The 20807-nt window shown below is 32.8% G+C and overlaps 1 protein-coding gene across 1 annotated transcript in view; it reads left to right on the forward strand.

Annotated features, from left to right (window-relative positions):
- The first annotated feature begins 221 nt into the window (after positions 1-221).
- LOC129943028 (frizzled-2) overlaps positions 222-20807 on the forward strand; it is a 315230-nt gene continuing 294644 nt past the window's right edge. The window contains exon 1 of the mRNA XM_056052232.1: positions 222-2572. The gene's annotated coding sequence lies outside the window, so the exon portion shown is untranslated. The remainder of the gene's footprint in view (positions 2573-20807) is intronic.

Here is a 20807-nt window from a genome sequence, read left to right on the forward strand (position 1 = left end):
CTTCCATTGGATTTCCCAATTCGCTGGATGCGAAGCAAAACTACCGCTGATAAAATGCGCAAATGTATGCGTATTGTTGTTGTTGCTTAGCCATTTTCGCACACCACCCCACAAGGCTACCACCACCACTGTTTTAGCACACAAAATTATTGTATATTTCCAGAGTATTTGAGCAAAAGATACAAGATACAATAAATCAGTTTATGGAGAACTCTAATTCGAATTGGAAATAACTCGGACGGTGTTGTGTGCTATCGTCGAACACGTTGCCACATTAATTTTCTCTCTCTCCTACAATTTGTATCTTTTTATATAAAATATAGTATTAACAAATCTGTGAGTAAATAAAAATCATACATAAATGGATTAAACATCTAAGTCATATTTAACTATAAATTCAAATGCGAAAGATATAAAAAGCCAATGCAAAGTCGCAGAGATTTTTGTAATTCGATGCTGTCGGTTAAGTAAACGTTAAATGTTTTAACAAACGAAAACGTCACGAAACGTTGTGTGGTGTTACATGAGTTGATGGTTTGATGTTTGAGAAGAAGTATAAATCAATAAAGATATAACAAACTGCGAGTGCTATTGCGATTGTCGTGTCTGGCTGGCTGGCTAACTGTAAGCTGTTAGTATAGTGCCTTTGCCGTGTGTTTTAGATGGATGTGGTTGTGTAGATTAATGTGTATCTATGAAGAATTTGTTTCTTTGTGTGTATGCGCGTTTCTACGTCAGACAAAAGTAAAATAAAATAAAACAACACAAAAAAGATACACAAAGTGAATATTTGAAATATACAAAAGTATCTAATTCATCATGAAAGTATCTATGGATTTACGATTGTTTGTTTTAACAAAATAAAATTCGCTGAGAAAAGTTAAAAAACTAAAATTCATCAACAAAATAAAAATGATATCCTCGCGGATAACAATGGCTACGGAAAATGTCCCACTGCTTCAAATTCAGATTCAGTTCGAAGGAAAGTGAGAAACGTAACAAAAGATACAATTCAGACCTTAATTTATCTTTTTGTTCTTCTTCCTTAAATCAAAATCAATTCGGATTTGCTTGTTCGATTGTTTTGTAATCAAATTTTTGCGATAAGAAGTGAGTTTTGTTGTTGTTGTCGTCGACGTCTAATTGGAATTCCGAACATCTACACCGAAGTTTTTTTTTTTTTTTAATTCGTCGTCTCACCTTTGAAGATATTTTTGTGGGAATACTATTGCAGTTAGACTCATAGATACACCTGCTTATTGGACTCTGTTGTTGTGAAGGGTGTGTGTGTGTTTTCCGTACCGCACAGTATTTTTGTGGAAGTGTGTGTAGAGAGATACCGGCTTCGGCGTTTTGTTATTTTTGTATCTTTAAACTTTGATGAGAGTGTGTATAGTGGGTGCATAGAGCGAAGTGCCGTTGTTGTTATTATTGTATCTCTGCTTGTGATGCCATTTTCGTTGTATGAGCGCAGACCAGACGCAGAGAAAGAAAACATAGAATAAAACATCGCAACGCGTTTCTCCGGCATGATGTTTATTTTATTGTCATTTTTTATTATCTATCTAGCAACTTAACTATCTTTTGTGTGTTTTATTCGCAAGGGCAGGTGGGTAATAACTAAACCCCCACTCAATCTCTGGCACTATCGTGAAACCGTGGAACGAAAAACCGTAAACTAAAGCAGTGTTGTCATTCTTCACTGTAATAAGTATCTCATAATTTTACATTTGCAGAGTAAAAATCATCAATGGGAAGATCTAATGTGAATGCGAGTTGAGTACAACGCACCGGTTTACTCTCGATTATATTGTTTTTAATTAGTCGGTAATTAATATTGCAAAACACAGTGTGTATGACAAGTGAAGCAGAAGAACAAAACAAAAACGTTTTACCTTACCTGTCGATATCGAACTTTTTAACCTAGAACAGAGGAGATAAGATAAAATAAAAACAAAACGCGTTTGTTTAGAATTCGCTTTTGTTTTATGTATTTTACCGTTAAATAGAGATAAAAGTGCGGGAGTTTGTTTGGTAATAAGTTTGCCGTGTCATCATAGCTATCGTCGGCGGGCGGCGGCGGCGTTTCGTTTATACCCTTCTACTCGCTTATATGTTGCTAGATATCAAAGTAACTATAGGTCCCTAAGCTTTGTGTACTAACTTTAAGTATACACGTTGTAACTCTTTATCTCTATCAGTTTGTGTAATTGTTCTTCTTTTTTTACACAATCACTTTCATTCGCGCGTATAAATAATAATAATTGCTTTCGGATTATTTTTTAATTAAAAAAGAGATTCTCCACTTACCTATTGGGATTACAAAATAAAAACAGAAACAAGATAATAAAATAAAAAAGTGAAAGGATTATTTCGCTGTCTCTTCTGTAAAGCTGCTATATAGACCTAGTGGGTGATATTTTTCTATACTGTAAAGAAAAAAATATCTATCTTTCTTGTATCTATCTTTTTATCTATACAATCGGAAACTTTCATCAACTTTGTTGGATGCGGTACTTTTGTTTTGTTTACTTAGGAAATAAACAATACAAAGTCGTCGAAGTCCTTTGAGGTAAGTCCTTGATTAATCTTCCTCTTTAAGATATAATATCTATAATAATGAAAATGAAACAATGATAAATATTATTTAAGCATAGAAGACGAGGCGTTAAGGAGAAAAATATATAGCTCACAGTACGGTTCAATAAATTGAACCCATTTGAAGCGGGTATTTGTTTCTCGTACGTTTCACAATTGACCAACCAGCAAGTTATTATGAAAAGAATTAATTTAAAAGATAAGAGAACCTCTCGTTACAATATTTCGTTTAATAAATTTCAAAATAGCCTGAAATAAAACCAAATGTAAAGAGGTCAATTTTCAAAAATTGGCCTTTTTGCACCTTAAAATTTGTACTGTGATTAACTAAAACGCAATGAATTTTTGCATCTTTAGGCAAGAAAAAAAATGGTCTCATTAATGAATTTTTCATTTAAATTTCATAAAATTTTTGATTCAAGAAAAGATTTAATTATTTTTATTAATCATAAAAATGAACAGAAATCACAGAAATTCAATAACGGCAGAAATGTGTTTAAAAAATATTTTATATTGTTATCATCCTACACTGGGTTTATTAAAGCTTAAAATATGATAGCTAAATGGATTTCTAGTCTTCCCATAAACCGATTCTTTACGTCAGAATTTGTCTTGAAATTAACAATAGATTAATTTGATCTATTATTACAAAAACGGTCACGAAACAAGAATTTTTTTTTATTTAAGAATAGTTGCATAAATAACTTTTCGGGTTTACTTTCATAATAAAATCGAAAATATGTAATGGACAACTGGACGTGATGGAATTCTAATTTTTCAAGAGATTTTGGGTTAACTTCAATAATATGGAGAATTAATTGAAATCAATTATTTTGAACTTTCAAGTTATTGTAATGGGTCCCATTTTGACATTTATCGACTTTTCGAGGTCCCTAGGGTCGAAATAAAAGATTTTTAGAAAGATGTCTGTGTGTACGCCCTTACGTCTCCGTACGTTCGCGACGTATTTTTCGTCGTCCATAGCTCAAGAACCAGAAGAGATATCGATTTCAAATAAATTTTGTTATAAAGATAATAATGCAGAAAGATGCAAAATGGGCTCCCAAGAAAATTGCGTGGGTGTTTTTTTTTACCATAGCAGTTAAAAAAAAAGGTGAACATTTTGGTTAAAATATGTCATGAACCAATGACGCTAGAGATTTGAATTAAATTTTATATTAAATATCGTAACCAGTATGTTTTTGGAAAAAAATCAAACTAATTTTTTTTTTTTTTTATAAATCAGAAAAACTGAAGAAAAAAATTTGTCACCTCGAAAATTTTACGAATAAAAGTGATTTTATCTCCAAAACAATTTTGTACAACGAAAAATAACGTTTTTAATATCTGGTAAAGTTTTGAAAAAAATCGAATTGACAGTTTTTTTTTTATAAAAAATAAGAACCTCAAAAAACATTACTCAAAGTTTGTAAAAATTGAATTTCGACTCAAATATATTTTCAAAAATTTGAGATTTGGGCTTCCATATAATTTTCTCTTATATAAAATATTAAATTATAAGAATACAATACTCAAACTTGGTAAAAATTTACTTTCGACTCAAATAGCTTTTCAAAAATTTAAAATATTGTTTTAAACTTTTTTACTTCACAGGAAATATTGAATATCGAATGCAGTAGTTTTTTTTTTATAAAAATCCCACATTCTGGTTTTTCATAAAATAAATAAAATTCACAAAAAATAGTACGCAAATTTGGTAAAAATTGATGTTCGGTTCTTGATATCTCTCAAATTAATTTCATGCATCCAATTTTTAAAAATTTAAGAAATCCAGCTAAAATTGGTAAACATTTGGACAGACGGGATGGGAAGTTATCAGTGTGGGTCGTATCCCAGCCTTTTTTTTAATGTTCTATATGATAGAGTGAAAAGAGTTCACATGAATTTTTCCCTAAGCTTTTAATTGCTTCTGGCTGTATGAAAATATTGTTTTAGACGTGTTGTTTTCCATATGAAAATATGACAATGTTCTTTCTGGAATTGGTCTTTTTGAAAGCTGTCCTTTGATTTATGCTTAATCTGGACACTTCATAGTGAATAGACTTACTCCTGAACAACGTTTACAAATCGTAAAAGTTTATTACAGATAAAATTGTTTGGTCGCTTGCTAACGCAGATAAGCTTGGAACGATTGAAGCCTAGAAAGAAAATACTCGAAGTGTCATTTACGACTCTCGACTGAAATTAATTCGAGTCAGCGGCGTTCCCACTGTTGCTACTTTCCCGAAATCAATTTTTAAAGCATAATGAAAAACCATTTTTTTTATAAGTTATATGCATTTTCTTCTTGATGGAAACCACGTCCAAAAAAACGTACGTTTTAAAACACTCAAATAAGAAATCTTATCGAGAAATTGAAGCTTATATTCAAACTTCTATAGGTATAATAAAACAGAAAATGTAATGTTAATACTAAGTCGATTTCAGAAATATTAGGTGTTGTTTAGATGCATAAAATATGGTTTGCTAATAAAACGAGTTGGGTTTGATATCCCACTTTCTATAATGCCGGTATATTAATCCAGATTTTAAGAAATATTTTTGAAAAGAGGGATTCTGTTAGGCTCATTTTTTTAAACTGAGTCTTATGTATTAAAATATATCTGTTTAACTTATCATCACTTTTTCTAGTCGGTCTTATTTTGTTAACAGTGTTTCTTATTTTGTTTGGCTTCTTAATGATCATTACTGGTTTATAAGCATAGGACAAATATTTGACGTATCGTCACTTTCTTAAGATAATTTAAATATCAAACGTTTTCCTCAACAAAGTAATGGTTGCAGAAAACTATGTATGGAATTTTGCGCAATTTTGTTTAAACAATTTTTCCTCTAAATGATTTGTAGTGATAAACAAATGTCGAATCAATAGGCTGTGGCGTTCACCATTCACAGTAGTTTTGGTACTGGTTTTATATGTACAAAAAAATAGACCCAAGACGGCTTCAGCATGAACACCTAACCAAACAAAAGTCAAAAGTTTCATGAGGATTATCCTAATTTCAAAAACTACAATTTCCTTATGCTGTTGTTGAGCGAGGGCGCTTACATAATTCGACAATATAAATCCGTTTCAAGTTTGGGGAACAATGTTCCTCGTTTTTAATAAATGAATTTCCAAATTGTTTGAATAAAAAAATCTATTAAAAAGTTATAACATATTTTTTTCAGTTTAATTTTTTCTAAGCTTTATACTGATAATATAAAATAAGCATAAAAAGATCTTAAAACTTATGATGTGCGAGTGTGTGGTGTTGAAATATACTACACTTTTGACAGAAGGCCTTTTCCAAAAAGGCTTTGTTTCTGAATATTGGTTATAAAATTAGAATTTGTATGGAACCAAGAACCAAAGAAGACCTGTAGGTATTAACTTTCCAACACTAGTGTTATAGGTGTATGCGATAAAACCTGTTTATTGATAACTTTTCTGCTGCTATTTTAATCTGAAATTTGAGGGCTCCTGGCAACCTTTCAACCATGTAAAAACACACTTAAAACAATATCTACTATTAAATTTAGCATTAAAAGCTATTTGATTGCAGTGAAGTTCAAGCTTATTCAAATTCTATGAAACAAAAAAAGACAAAAATTAAAAGTAAACCTCATTAAATGACTCCTACTGTATTTCTGCTTAAAAAGTGAACAACACACTTGAATTAAGAACCAAAAAAAATAAATATAAAGAAAATAATGCAATATTTTCTCTCACATAAGAGTATATTTGTGTTATTAGGTATTTAGAAGGCTATAAAGAAGTAAATATACTTAAAGTTAAGCTTTTAATCCTATATTCATATAATATTTAACTATATGAGAAAGTGAAAAGAATGAGTTAAGAAATTTCCAAGTGTGATGGGTATTTTTGTTGCTTTGTTTTCGTTTCTTTTCGGGTAAATATTGACCGTGTGAGTTATTGTACTGAATTTAATTAACCCTCCCAAGCTCCAACCCTAAAGCATACTAATTTAGGCACGTAAACAATTATTTGCCAGAAGGATTTATGATTCGTGGGTAGTCAAAATGAGAAAAAAGGATTTATTGTATAGTTACAGATAAGAGAAGAGATTTCTGCTGTTTTTGTAATAAGATTCGATAGCGACCTCTAAACAGCTGAAATTTGAGTAAATTACTATTTTATTGAATTCTGAAAATTGAAAAAGTTATTTTTTCAAAACCAATATAAACCCTAAAACGCTCTAACCAAAAATGTTGGATATTTTTGTATTGTCAAAATATTTTTTTTTGTCATTAATTTCTCAATTTTTGCCAAATTTCCGATACTAAAGATAAATTGAAAAGTTCATCAACGAAAACGCACCTCCAAAATACTTTAACTTCTAGAAAAGGGTGATTTTTTAAAAGCTATGGGACAGTTTTTCAAATAGAAAACACATTTAATTCAGAAAAATGCATAAAATCTTTATTTGAATTGATAGGACGGTTTATATAACTTAGTGTTTGAAGATTATATCATGCAACTGTTGATCTGACTGCGCCTTAAATGGTCCATCCGCTTTTTTCCAATTTTGGCATACTCTTTCCAATATTTCGGCCGGTATCTAACGATTAAATGCTTCAATGTTGTCTTCCAATGCGTCAATTGAAGCGGGCTTGTCTGTATAGACATGAGCTTTTACATAGCCCCCAAAAAAATAATCTAAAGGCGTTAAATTGCCCAATCTAGGCGGCCAGTTGACCGCTCCCGAATGTGAAATAAAATGTTCACCGAACTCGCCTCTCAATAAGTCCATTGTTGCGCGTGCTGTGTTGAATGTGGCACCGTCTTGTTGAAGTCACATGTCATACAAGTCAGGCTCTTGCATTTTGGGCAAGCAAAATTGGCTATCATCTCACAGTAGCGCTCACCATTCACAGTTGCGTTACTATTCGCATCATCTTTGAAGAAGTACGATGCCACCTGCCCATAAACCGCACCAAACTGTGACTTTTTCTGGATGCATTATTAGCTCTTGCAATGCTTCATGCAGATATTCACTCCAAAATCGACAATTGTGCTTAGTAAAGTACCCAATGAGATAAAAATATGGTTCTTCGCTGAGCACAATTTTTCGGTAAAAAAGTGGATCTTCGGTCAACTTTCCAAGAGCCCACTCACCACAAATTTTACGTCGCAGTTCAATTCTTGCACTAGCTGAATTTTGAAAGTCATCACACCTAAATCCTTCCGCTAAATTTTTCACGTTCTAGAGTAACTGAGGTCCAATTGCTGAAAGCGTCGGAGAATCGATAATTGATGGTCATCACTAACACTTGCCGATACAGCTGCGATATTTTCTTCAATACGCACTCTATGTAAGCGCACTCTATGTAAGCGTGTGGTGTCTTAATGTCCAGCAATGTAAATTTGGTGCGAAATTTAGTCACAATAGCCCGAATAGCCGCTTCAGTGGATCGTTTAACCTGACCATTAAATGGAAAAAACGCGCGATGAACTTTCTTAACAGAGCACGCATTTTGATAACAAAATTCAAAACTTTTTAAGCGTTGTTCGTTCTTAAGACGATTCATGATTAAATTATAGACCAAAATGTAGATGTTTGACAGTGAAACAAAACACGAAACGACAGTCAGCTGTTTAAACAGTGTTGCGAAAAAGATAAAAGCTAAAAAATCACCATTTATAAAATTTAATATCGCTGATAAATTTTTTTAGGAAGGTTCAACTTATAAAAGCTTATAGAAGAAGAAGAAAAATGTGTAGAAATACACGTCTAACAACCACTCCTTGGGAAACCTTACATCTGGCAATTCAATACCTATCTTCAGCGACCTTTTGACACCCCAGTATTAAGTAAAAACTTGTGTAAAATTACATCATTAAACTAAGTAGGTAGATAATAATTGAACAAGTAATTTAAACAAAAAACAAATCATCAATATAATAATTTTATTAATCTATCACTGTCAATTATAACTATCTATCGATTAAACATCATGTCTTTAATGAACATCATCATCAAAATAGCACCTGTTTATGGCCGATGAGAAAAAGTTTCATAATAAATATTTTATTCTTAAACGAGTATAGTTTATATATGTATGTACCTTCCAAAGATGTGCGAATCTCGTCAAAAGAAGTTTTATAAAACTTGCACAATATATTTTTGCTAAAGCCATAAAATTTAGCATCTAAAAAAAGAGAAACATCGATTAAGTATGTCTAAATAAAGTAAGTAAGTTCCATTCGCAATCTTAAAATATTATTTTTATTACGCTGAGCTATAAATCAAATCAAGTGTTGCGTTAAGACGTTAAGTTAAATGGTTAGGTCAGTTGTGGCTTAGGTATACAAAGAAGAGATAGTTTTTTGAAAGTGTTTTAAAATGGCAATAAAGTTCTTGGTCTTTTTTGTTTTACTTTATCTGTCACCCATTTGACTTCTTTTTTGTACACTGCTGATGTCATTTAAGTTGACAGAAAAGACTGAAATTCTTGAAGAAAATTCTAAACACTTAGGTACCTAGATTGACGTCAAAAGCTTGTCCTTTTTTTTTCAGCTTCTTTTCTTCCTTTTTACTTTTTTTTCTTTTTTAAATGATTTTCCTTCTAAGTCTCATTCCTTATTTTACTTTGTTCAAGTTTATTGCATTACCACCCTCCTTTACTCTTTTAAGTTAGCTAATACCATACTCGTATATCTATCTATCTACGAAGACGAACTTTACATTGACGAAAGAAGCGCAACAGAAGATACGAAAAGGCTCAACTTTAATTTCAAGTGAAAAGATACATTCTTCATTGTATAGAAAAATTGTGTTTGGTATTTATTTTCTTTTTCTTCAGTTCTTTGCTTTTGTTGTTGGAATTCGTTTTATTGAATCATTTTGAAGAACATGGTTCTAAGGTTGTTGGAGTCTTGGAGCCCTTCATTGGGGGGTGCATATAGGTATTTTTTTGTTGTCTTCTTTTTTTCTTCGTTCTTTTCTTAGTTTTTCACGAATCTAGACAAATTGGAGACACAAATTTGATGCGATTGAGTTTCCTTTAATTTTGTTACACGATGAAATGAAGAAAGAGAGACATTGAGAGAAAGAACAAAAATCTGTATCCTTATTCTAGTTCTGGTTTTTGGTCCTGGGACCGACTGGAATGTTGGGATTGAACATCGATTTTGATTCGTTTTACTTCAATTCTTTTTTCTGTTTTTCTTTCTTTCATTTCTTAAACCTAATACGTTTTATTATATTTGAAGAGAAAACTAATAGAATTGATTCGGTCTATTAAGTTTTGAGTACCTTTATGGTTCTTCTTTGCTTCTTTGTCGTGTTTTTCTATTGTAGCGACACTTTACGCACTGAAACTGAGTATTATCAAGAAATATGTTTTTTGTATTACTTTTTGTTAAGGGTGGGAAAAAGGTTAAGGACTTTTATCTTTTTTTTAATATTAGTTTTTCTTCAGTTGGATTTTTATGAAAATCTTTTTTTTATAGGTTATTATTTGGAAATGTCTAGGTTCATAGTTCGTCATGTGTATTTTATTCTTTATTTCGCAAAATGGTTATTGTATTCGAATGTTACGTTCTGTAGAGGTCTTGGTTTGAATTTAACATACTTAGCACCGAAAATATTCTTTAAACAGGTTTCAACTGCCTGAAAAATGATTCTAAAAATATTGGTGAAGCAGGTTTTGTCATTAATAAACAGTTTCTGAATAATGAAGATTAAGCAGAACAGAATGTTAACAAAAATTGGCCCTTTAAAAGGATTATTTCCAAAAATTGAACATACCTTAATTATTAAGAAAGAAAAGTTTGATTTTCTAGTAGCGTGAAGAACACAAAGAAGTATCTAGAGCAAATGTGGTTATTAATTTAAATTTATTAATCCAGAATGACTTCAAACAACTCAAGAATTGTACAAAATTATAAGCGTTGACCGAATCAAAAACATAGATATATTTTTAAAAGTTTCAATATTTGTGTTCCTATTTTCTTTCTTAAGAGTGTCGGTTATGCACGGTTATTCATTGAACGATCAAATGAAGTTGACCGTCAACCCGGGATCTCTATATGTTCTTTTTTATAACAAAAGATAGATTCGATCCTGGTTGATGCGTTAACTAATTAACTAATTAGGTAGAAATGAGCGAAATTTACGTTAATTCGAAGTGTACCAACTTGTATTTCACTTTTACTTTTTTTTACTATAAAATCGACTTAGAAATGGCCGATAAAAAACCATACGAAACGAGCGAAAATGACAAGTCTTTATAGCGAGCGAAGTTCAAAGAAAAGAAAGTGATTTCCCATTAGGGTTTAATACAAGAAGAAGCTTTAATTTAATTTATAAGCTTCTATTTATACACATATTTTTCTAGTAGTTTAAGAGAGAGAAGTTACGTTAATTTTACAAATACAATTTTAGGGCGAATTCAAATGTAAAAATTATGGCGATTGGTATAATTTAGGCGCTTAATTTGAATGAAAATAAAAGCAAGTTTAATAGTAAATTGAATAGTTTAAGTACATACAAATTAAGATAGTTAGTAATAGTAATAGATTTTATGATGATTTGATTGGCTCCAACATTCATTTTGAGGTTTCAAAAGTAAACGTTAATAAAACACATATAAAATATATTTTTTTTCATAATCTTTATATTTTATCATAAAGTTTGAACTCTGACATTATGTGTGAAAAACCATTAAAATGACTACCACGTGAATTGTTGCAAGCATCGATTCTTTTAACATAATTTTCGAACACTTTTTGACACTTATCGGGTGGTATAACTCGACGAAGTTTTTAAGTGCTCAAGAGTTCAAAATGTATCTGCATAAACACGGTCTTTTGCATAGCCCACAATCAAAAGTCCTTAGTGGCCAGTTGATATCGCAACGACGAGAAATTACCCGGCCAGGAAAAATCTCTTGCAATAAAGTCATATTCGCTAGACTTGCGTGGCATGTTGCACCGTCTTGTTGAAACCACATATTCTCCAAGTCGCAATATTCAAGGGCAGGCAAAAAAAGTCGGTTATCATATAATCACAATACTCTGGATTGATGGTGACAATCTTTGCATCGTCGTTTTCGAAGAAGTGGAGTCCAATCACACCTCCGTACCAAAAAGCGCACCAAACAATGACTTTTTGTGGATGTAATGGCCTCTCTTTAATTATTTGAGGATTTTCAGAACCTTAAATACGACAATTTTGTTTATAAACATACAAAACGTGTGAAAAATGTTCTTCGTCGCTGAAAAAAATTTTGTTCTAAAAATCGCCGTCCACCGCTTGTTGTTCAAACACTCACTCGACGTGTCTACGACGTTGTAAACGGTCAGCTGACTTCAGTTGTCGTGTGTGCTTGACTTTATATTGATGAAGGTGTAGATCCAAACGCTAAATATGCCATATAAAATATGAATGATAAAGAATCGACACATTCGGGTCTTTGGCAACACTTTTATTAACAGCAGCGATAATTTCAGTGGAACGAGAGAAACGATGATGCAAAGGCCTTACAATATCTGTAACCAATCTGTTATCTCCTCTTTAAGCACGATATGTGGCTTTGTAGTAAGTTTTAACAATTTGTATTCATTGTGCAATAGTAAAGCGATCCATTTTCGTAAATGTCAGACTTTAAACTAAAAGAAAAAAGTAGTTTTACAACTTAGTTTGACAGATGCTGAATTTAAACCTCTTATACTTTCGAAACCACAAAATGGATAACCCGTTATTAGCTGTATATGGTTTAAAATCCCATAGTAATTTGTTTTTAAATTCAAAAACGCTTAAAAACAATCAAATGGCATTCGTAATTTAATGCGTCACAATGGCACATCATCAGCTGATCTTTTAGTTGTTTGAAACATTTTTGCTAGTAATTTTAAATCCGTGTACTTATGTTAATATTTTAATGTTATTTTAATTTTAAATTTAAAGTTTAAACCTTTCAACTGTGGAAATTGAACAGGCCTTATGTGAAACTAAAGTTGAAACACGACTTCACATGAATACAATCGCTCCCAAGTGCTACAATAATTGTAATTCCTTTAGAAATTATTTTTAATCGTCAACTTGAAAGTGGTGTGTTTTTATCATTCATGGAACCGTTCTTAAACTACACCAATTTATAAATCCGGCAATAAACATGAAGTTGTAAGATAACTATTCCAAAAGTTTTTGAACCATTAATTTATGAAAGATTAACTCCAATTCGGAAAAACATTATTTCTCTATGCCAAATTTTTTTGTTTATGTCAGATCTACTAGCACAAACCTTACAACTTTTTCAAATGATGTACTATGGGTATGAGAAAGATGTTGCGGATACGGATTTACCTTAAGCATTTGATTTGGTTATTCTCATGATTTGTTACTCATATATAACATTCTCTCTTCAACTATCAACGCTAGCTAGGGAGTGCCTCAAGGAATCATTTTCGGTCCTCTTTTTTTTCTTATTTGTTTTCAAAGACATTCCCGACATATTTTTAAATTCAAGGTGCCTCATGTGTTCGGATGATTTAAAAGACTTTCGTTGTATAAAAAGACTTTCGTGTTAAATTAAGAACCGTAATTTTTGACCAAAATCTTGTTAAACATAGATTTTTTTTGTAACAAATGGTAACTCAATGTTGGGATTTATGATACGCAATTCAAAAAAGTTCTTTAAAATGTCTATTTAGTGCGTATGTTAGACCTACTCTGGAATAGTCTTATACTATTTGGTGCCCTCTTTATGAAGTTCACTATTTTAGAATTGAAAAAATCCAAAAAAAGATTCACCAGTTTTAATGAAAAGGCTTAATTGGAACATATACATAGATCTGCTTTCCTATGGAACACGATGTAAATTATTTGGAATCATGCTTCTCAACATTAAAAGAATGTTTTCTGGCGTTATGTTCTTTAGTGACGTATTGGCCAATCATATTGATTTTTCCGACATTTAAGCTCTAGTTAATTTTAATGTTCCTGCAAGGTTGCCTAGGAACCGACTGTTTTTAAAGATTCTATACCACAGAACAAATTATGCAGCCAACGAACCATTGTCTAGGTGCTTAAGAGCAACTAATAGCGTTTCCGATAAGGTCGATTTTAACGTGAGTAAATTGTGATGTATACATAATTTGCTTTCAATTTTATGTAACCTTAATGGTGGCATTAATATAATTGTAAAATGTATTCAATTTCAAAAATATTTCTTTCCAGGGTTATTATTTCTAAATGGCAATATTTTAACTCGTAAAGAATTTAGACCAAGATTCTCGTAAATGCATTATTGACGTATAAATCCGTTTATGATTCGTTACGTTCTAATTTACCAAAAAAGAAAGACAAAAAAAGGTACAAATTGACGTGACCTCGTTTTTGGTGTATTATTGAGACGTTTTAAAGAAATAAATGACCAGCTCCAAAGTTTAAGGTTGATGTTGATGGAAGGATAATATAAAATAAATTTAGATATTTTTCGAACTAAGACGGTCAAAAATTGAAAATCTTAATAAGTGAAAAATCTATGGCAATATGTTCCATTCCTCTCTAACACAGATTTTTAAATTTCTTTCTAAATTTCTTGAAAAAATAAGCTTTAAAAAGTTATCCTATATTCCAATTATTCTCTGTAACCATTTTTGAGCTTAAAATTTCTAGGACTATCTATACAAAAAATATCATGTTGCTTATACTTTTGACTTTTTACCCGAGAGATCTTGATTTCGAGTCCTAGCTTCACTTCACATAGGTTAGTCCTTGGCCTCTGGAAAATTGTTCTGAATATGAACTTTATTCCCAATTCCAATTACGTACCTAGGTTAAACCTTAAAAAAAACCGTTTTGCAATGAATCTCAATTTATGTATTTTTTTCTGAAAAAAAGTGTGCTGAAAATTTCCAATTTCAGAAAGTAATTAAAAACATTTTATTCCTACCCATTTCCACTTTCTTTCCCAAAAAAGCCTAGAGTAGGTAAATAAATCAAATTATATTTTAACCATTCCCCTGATACAAAAAAAAAAACAAAAGTCTTGAAAAAAGTCTCCAGATATACCAACTAAAAAAAATTGAAGAATAAATTATTCCATTGGTCACTCTCTTCGGAGAATTCGTCGCCGAGTCACGTTTTTGTTCCAAGGAAAATATAATACCTTTGCCCTCTGTCCTTGAACCCTCTCGTACCATTTTCTAGCAGATCGAGCATATAACTCCAGAAATTTGTATTCCTTCCTCGTTTCCTATTGTCTTGTCTCGTTTTTTGGTGGTGGTAGTTATGCTTAAACTTACAAAATTTTGCTAGAAATAGATGAAGGAATACGAAATAAAGAAGAAGAAGAAAATAAAAATGGATGAAAATGGAAATAATAATTCTCGGCAGAAAACCAAGACCCCTCTAGTATATACTATAGTGATGGCATATCACGCTTAACCCTTGGAGCAAATAACTTTTTTTCTCTTTTGCCGTTTTTGCCCTCATTCGTTATTTAATAGAAAAATTTCTACATGCAACATTAATCTATAGCACCACCGCTACCGCCGCCGCCGTAGCTTCCTAGGAACCCCCTCAACACACCCTTGGTGTATTTGTTAGCATGCAATCTCTAAATCGGCACAAAACATAAACACACTCTGTCCCGTACATATCTCTACACTAAAACAACCCCAATCCTTGATTATATGAAAATACCCGAAGAGGGAAAAATAACCCACCAAACGAAACGGCATTTGGATGGGGATAGTGAGTATGACTAAGGCTAAGACGGAATACGGTACTGGGTACCACATTTTTTCCTAATTCAAAAAACCAACCCTCCAGTGGAAACGACCAAAAGAAAAAAGAAAACTTCTTTTCCAGCAAATTGGTCTCAACGATGTGTCGTGTCTTCTTCCTCGTTTAGCAACAACTCCTTCGCTTCAATTCAAGAAATCCATATATAAAATATAAGAAACACGAAGAGGAATCCACCCTCGGGAATTGTAGTGGATGAATGTTAGGAAAATGAGGAAAATCAACATCAACCAACAACAAACGACCGACACGAAGACGAAAGATGAAGATGACGATGACGACAACGACTTCAAGACTCACACATGCATTTGTGCCTCCGCTGTTCTAAAGTAAATGTATCTTTGGTCTAGAAAGTCGCAATTTTCTTTTTTGCGAGCTATAGATGAAGAAGAAGAAAACGAGAAGAAATTCAAATAAAATAAATATAAGGAGCCAGTGAGCCAACCCCATTTGACAACATAATCGGTGTTCTTGTCGTTGTTTTTGTTCCGGTTTAGACGCCACCGTCACCATCACCGTCAGCCCCCAGCCAACAACACTGCTACTACCGCCACCGCCGCCGCCGCCATCACCATCACTGTCAACTGTCGTTTATCTTCTTCGTCTGCATCTTCGTCTTATTCGTGTCGGTCGTTTAGAAATAATGTGTAATCATACTCAAAGAGAAAATGAGGAAAAATCTGGGAAAATCAAGGAAAAATCGACAACTTCGCCTTTATTTTCGACTTTTCTTGTCGTTGTCGCTGTCGTCGTCGGGTTGGTTTGCTAAGAGTTAAACTCTTCCCGTCACCTTTATTCGTCCTCGTTTCATTTCATTTTTCCTATTGCACAAAAAAGTTTATATAGGTACATTTTATATGAACAAAAGAAACCAAGAAACAACAACAACAAAAACAGTACAAAAATGACTGACTAAAACTGAATAACTAAAGAAGGACGAAATAAATAAATCGTATTCGTCGTCGTCGTCCTTTTTTTTTCTTATCCTTGCTGCTTCTAAAGTGAAGCTGAAAGTTGTAGAACACCGCCGAGAGACTTTTGTTTTTGCCTTTGTTAATGTCTTCTTTTTGAGTGTCCTTTTTTCTTGTTGTTATTCTTCTTTGGTTGCTTCATTCGTAAGGGTACAAATAATACATACTAAGGAAAATATATCAGAAAGAAAATGGAAAGCTAGGCAATCCCCCTGGGGCGAATCTGGGATAAAAATAATAGCTACAATCCCCTCAACATTCCCCTTACCAAGAATGTAAGGATAAAAGTTTGATTTTTTATTCTTTTTCTGAAGACCTAAAGTATACTCCTATAGATGCAGGACAACAAAACAAAGGAGGAAAAACCAAAACGGTACAGAGAAATTAATTTAAATTACAATTTTTGGTGTTGTTACTCAATGTTATGTTGGAGTAGGGACAGAGATAGGAAAATTCTGCCTAAATCTATGTGATGAGGATGGTTGGGTATTTTTATAAGAAAAGGACAATTTTTCTTTTTAACTGCTTCTGTAGTGAAAAGTTTTTATTTTTTAACTTAAAATTGTGGTGTAGGGCAAATTGGACAGGGATTTGTTTTTCTTTTTCTTCATTTTTGTTAAATTTTAATTCCGAAACCAAGATGAAAGTTGATGGTCAAATTGAAGGTACCTATTTTGTTTTGTTTTTGTATCCTTGTAAGAGTTCAAATTTTATTTCTGGATATAATTGCTTTTATTATAATAAGTTTTTATGTATAACATTAAGCGTAACAAATTTGTGTAAGACATGAATATTATTAGGTACTCAATGAAGTTAAACCTTTACGCCGAGACTCGACGACTATAAACGACGCAGCAAATTTTTGTCAAACAAATAATTCATAATTCCTTTTGACTTCCTTTTTATTTTTTGTTATGACATTAGGTTTATGAAATTATGTCATTTTGTGGTATAAAAATCATTGCTTTGGATTTTACGACAGTATATAGAAAGTTTATGTGAAATAATAAAAATTAAACGTTTAGTTTGATTGAGAAGATAATATTGTTATTAGCTATAACATTTTTGTTTTCTTAGTTTATTTAAGGCATAAGATACATACTCGTAAGAAAATTCTTGGTAGTTCGAGGGAAGCAAGTGACATTTCTTACAAAATTTGTGTCCTACTTTGACAAGTATACGTCTTGAGAAAATATCGAATGATTAAAACATAAAATTACTCCAAGGGAAATATTTTGTAAGTTTTTCTGTATACGTAGATTGTAATCAACCTAGTTTTGAAAACTGCAATTTAAGAGCTAAAGGTTTTGGAAAAAACGAGTTTTTCATTAATCCTAATTTACCGAACTTAATCGAACTAAAGTCTGATTTCAGTGCGATTTTTGGATAAACTTTACGCTAAATGCAAGCTACTAATATAAATGGAATTAAAGCTAGACAATTTTTTTTTTCCGTTTTATATCATGCTTATGCTTGGGCCTGAAGGCCCTCACATTAGTTTTTAATGAAACTTAAAACGAATGTACAGATTGTTTCTTAAGGTGGAAGTGCTCATATGGATGTCTAAGGTCGTAAGCGCGTTGTGAGCTAAGCGCAGCATTCTTGTGATAGGTACAAAAAGGTCATAATTTGTATATATTGATGAGGAAGGCAAAAAGAGGGAAAATAGTCTATATGGTACCTGTTAAAAGTTGGTGTAGAAAGAGAGTATCTGCGACATCACGACATTTTTGGAGGGTTTGGTAAAAATAGATTATACCCATGGAAGACCTAGAAACGCAAATTGAAGTAATGTGCATTGTATCTGTATAGTTCTATTCTTTGAGAGCTAGAGTTTCTCATCGGGGAGACCAACCTTAACTGGTGATTTCAAGAAGAGGTTTGACAAAGGTGGTACATAGGGATTAAGTGACACAAGGGTTTGAGAATTCTCAAGACCAACGTTTGATGAAGCCAAGGGATGAGTTAATAAATTTGGTGGTGCAACAGTTTGTTGAGAACTAGGGCCTAGTGACTTAAAACTATCAACAATTCTTGTGTACATGTACTGTTGTCAGGGATGGAGGGGACCTACAGTTTTAAGCCGAATCCGAACGGCTAATTTGAGAAAGCGCTTTTCATGACAAGAATTACTCTTGGAGAATTTGTCAATTTCTCGCATAGAGGCAGTACCCGTAAAAAAAAAGAAACTTTAGGTAACATAGGCAGGGATCGAACCTTAAACGTCTGGCATGACAGTTCAAGTCCAACGACCTAACCATATCATGGCCCGTGTACTACAATGTTAATAATATATTCAAAAGGGGCTTGAATTTAACTGAGTGTCGCAAATAACTCCAAGGTCGCTAATATAATAAAAAGAATGAATGGTAACATCGTGCAGACTGTAAGATGTAGGGAAGATGTGATCGCTTATGGGTGAATGTTATGAATTGGCATTTAGCTACATTCTAAGAATTTTTTGTCGCAACAAGTCTGAAAAGAGTCAAGATCATTTTGGAGTAAAACAGAAACAGATGGAGTAGATAAACCATTGTTATTTTCATGTCATCAGGGTAAATAGAGACAGTTAAATTATCAATGACGTCGTCGATTGTTAAGAAAAATAACAAAGGACCAAGCTGACTCCCTTGTGGGAGTTAAAGATTAGAACCGGTTCTGGAACGATCTGAGCCATGAAATAAAAACGCGTGGGAAATCAAGGCTCAACGTTAAAGATAAGTAAATAATTTGGTGACTAATTTTATCAAAGTCTGTATTGATAACGTCCACCTCATTCCCCCTATCTCTAATTCGTTTAGAGCATTGTATCTTGTAATCATAAAACCAATTTACTCAATTTTTCGTCCAACTTATAAAATAAATTATAAAAATATTTTATAAGAACTCAAAAAGCCTTAAGTCAATATATGTATTTATTTTCCATTATCATAATATTTAAACCGAAGAACTTTTTTTAACGAGTGTCTATCAGTTTAATTTTTGGAAATCAACTGTCGATTACATTTTTCTCAAGCTGTTAACAACAATATTTTGTATGAATTCAAATAACTTTGAAGTTTATATCTTTATTTGTTCTCTGCACATTTTAGTGAAAAAAAAATTGTATGCATTTTCTATAAATTTTCAATTTTTTTAAATATTTGACTAGTGCTTATTTTGTGAAAGGTAACACTACTTAGCTTATGTGTGATTTGATACATAATTAGTTTATCCTTCCGCTGAGCGAATATGATTGTGTATACTCTTCAACAACGCTGGGAACAACGCTTAGAAAAGATGCCGATTTTGCCAAAACAATCACCTTTTCAGATGAAACTCATTTTGATCTTGGCGGGTATGTAATAAGAAGAATTGTCGCATTTGGGGCACATAAACCGGCATGCATACATTCAAAAGCCGGTACACCCAAAATGAGTTACTGCAGTTTGGTGCGAATTATGGACCAGATGCATAGTTTTTTCTTCGAAAATGAGCAAGAAGTGGAAGTTACAGTCAATGGCGATCGTTAGCACTCCTGTTGAACGAATTTTTGTTCACAGAAATTGAAGAGAACGATATTGGCAACATTTGGTTTCAACAGGACTGCGCTGCGGTGGCGCTATACGTGCCATACCGCCGAAGCTACACTCAATGTTTTTATAGTATTTAAAAAAACGAAAAGTTATTTGGCATCTAGTTCGGTTCGTAGCCAGATGTCTCCAGTTGCGCACTCGAAGTAGGGTGAGGTTACTTTCCACTTGTGCTTGCCATCAGATCAGCGGTCTTCCTCTACTACGCTGTCCCTTGGGCGTGGATTCAAAAACTTTCCGGGCCGGATCATTGCTTTCCATGCACCGTATAGCAGGATGATGGGAATCATACTTTTGTCGCTCGAAAATAGGCTTTACTACTCAACTGCTTTCTCAGCCCAAAGAAACAACAGTTAGCAAGAGTAATTCTTCGTTTGAACTCACGGCTGGTGGTGTCTTCTGTCTTCAAAGCAGAGCCCATGTAGAAAAAGTCCTTAACTACCTCAACTGCCTATGGTAACGTTTTGACTGAGACGTCGTCGGTGTGGTAGGTTATTTCTTGATGACACCATGTACTTTGTTTTGCCATCATTTATCGCTAAAACCCATTTTTGCAACCTCTGCCTCAATACTCATAAAAGCCCCATTGACATCAAGCGAGTTCTTGCGATTATGTTAATATCATCCCATCTTTTTTGACAAAGAAAATTGCTGTTAAGCTGTTTGCAACCTTTATAGAGCAGCGCGAATTCTCTATTATGGTTATCCTGCACAAACGGACGAGATTGGCGGGCATGCCAAAACTAGACTGACTCTATACAGTTTGATGGTTTTTCCAGGAACTCCCGTAATGTGATTATTCAGGTCTAAAACCACAAAGATAAGGAGCTATCAGCAAGTTGAGATGGGCTGTAGACGTTCACATATTATGGCAGAGAAGATTTTGT

The sequence above is a fragment of the Eupeodes corollae genome, chromosome 1 (genome assembly GCF_945859685.1).
Source record: "Eupeodes corollae chromosome 1, idEupCoro1.1, whole genome shotgun sequence".
Lineage (NCBI taxonomy): Eukaryota > Metazoa > Arthropoda > Insecta > Diptera > Syrphidae > Eupeodes > Eupeodes corollae.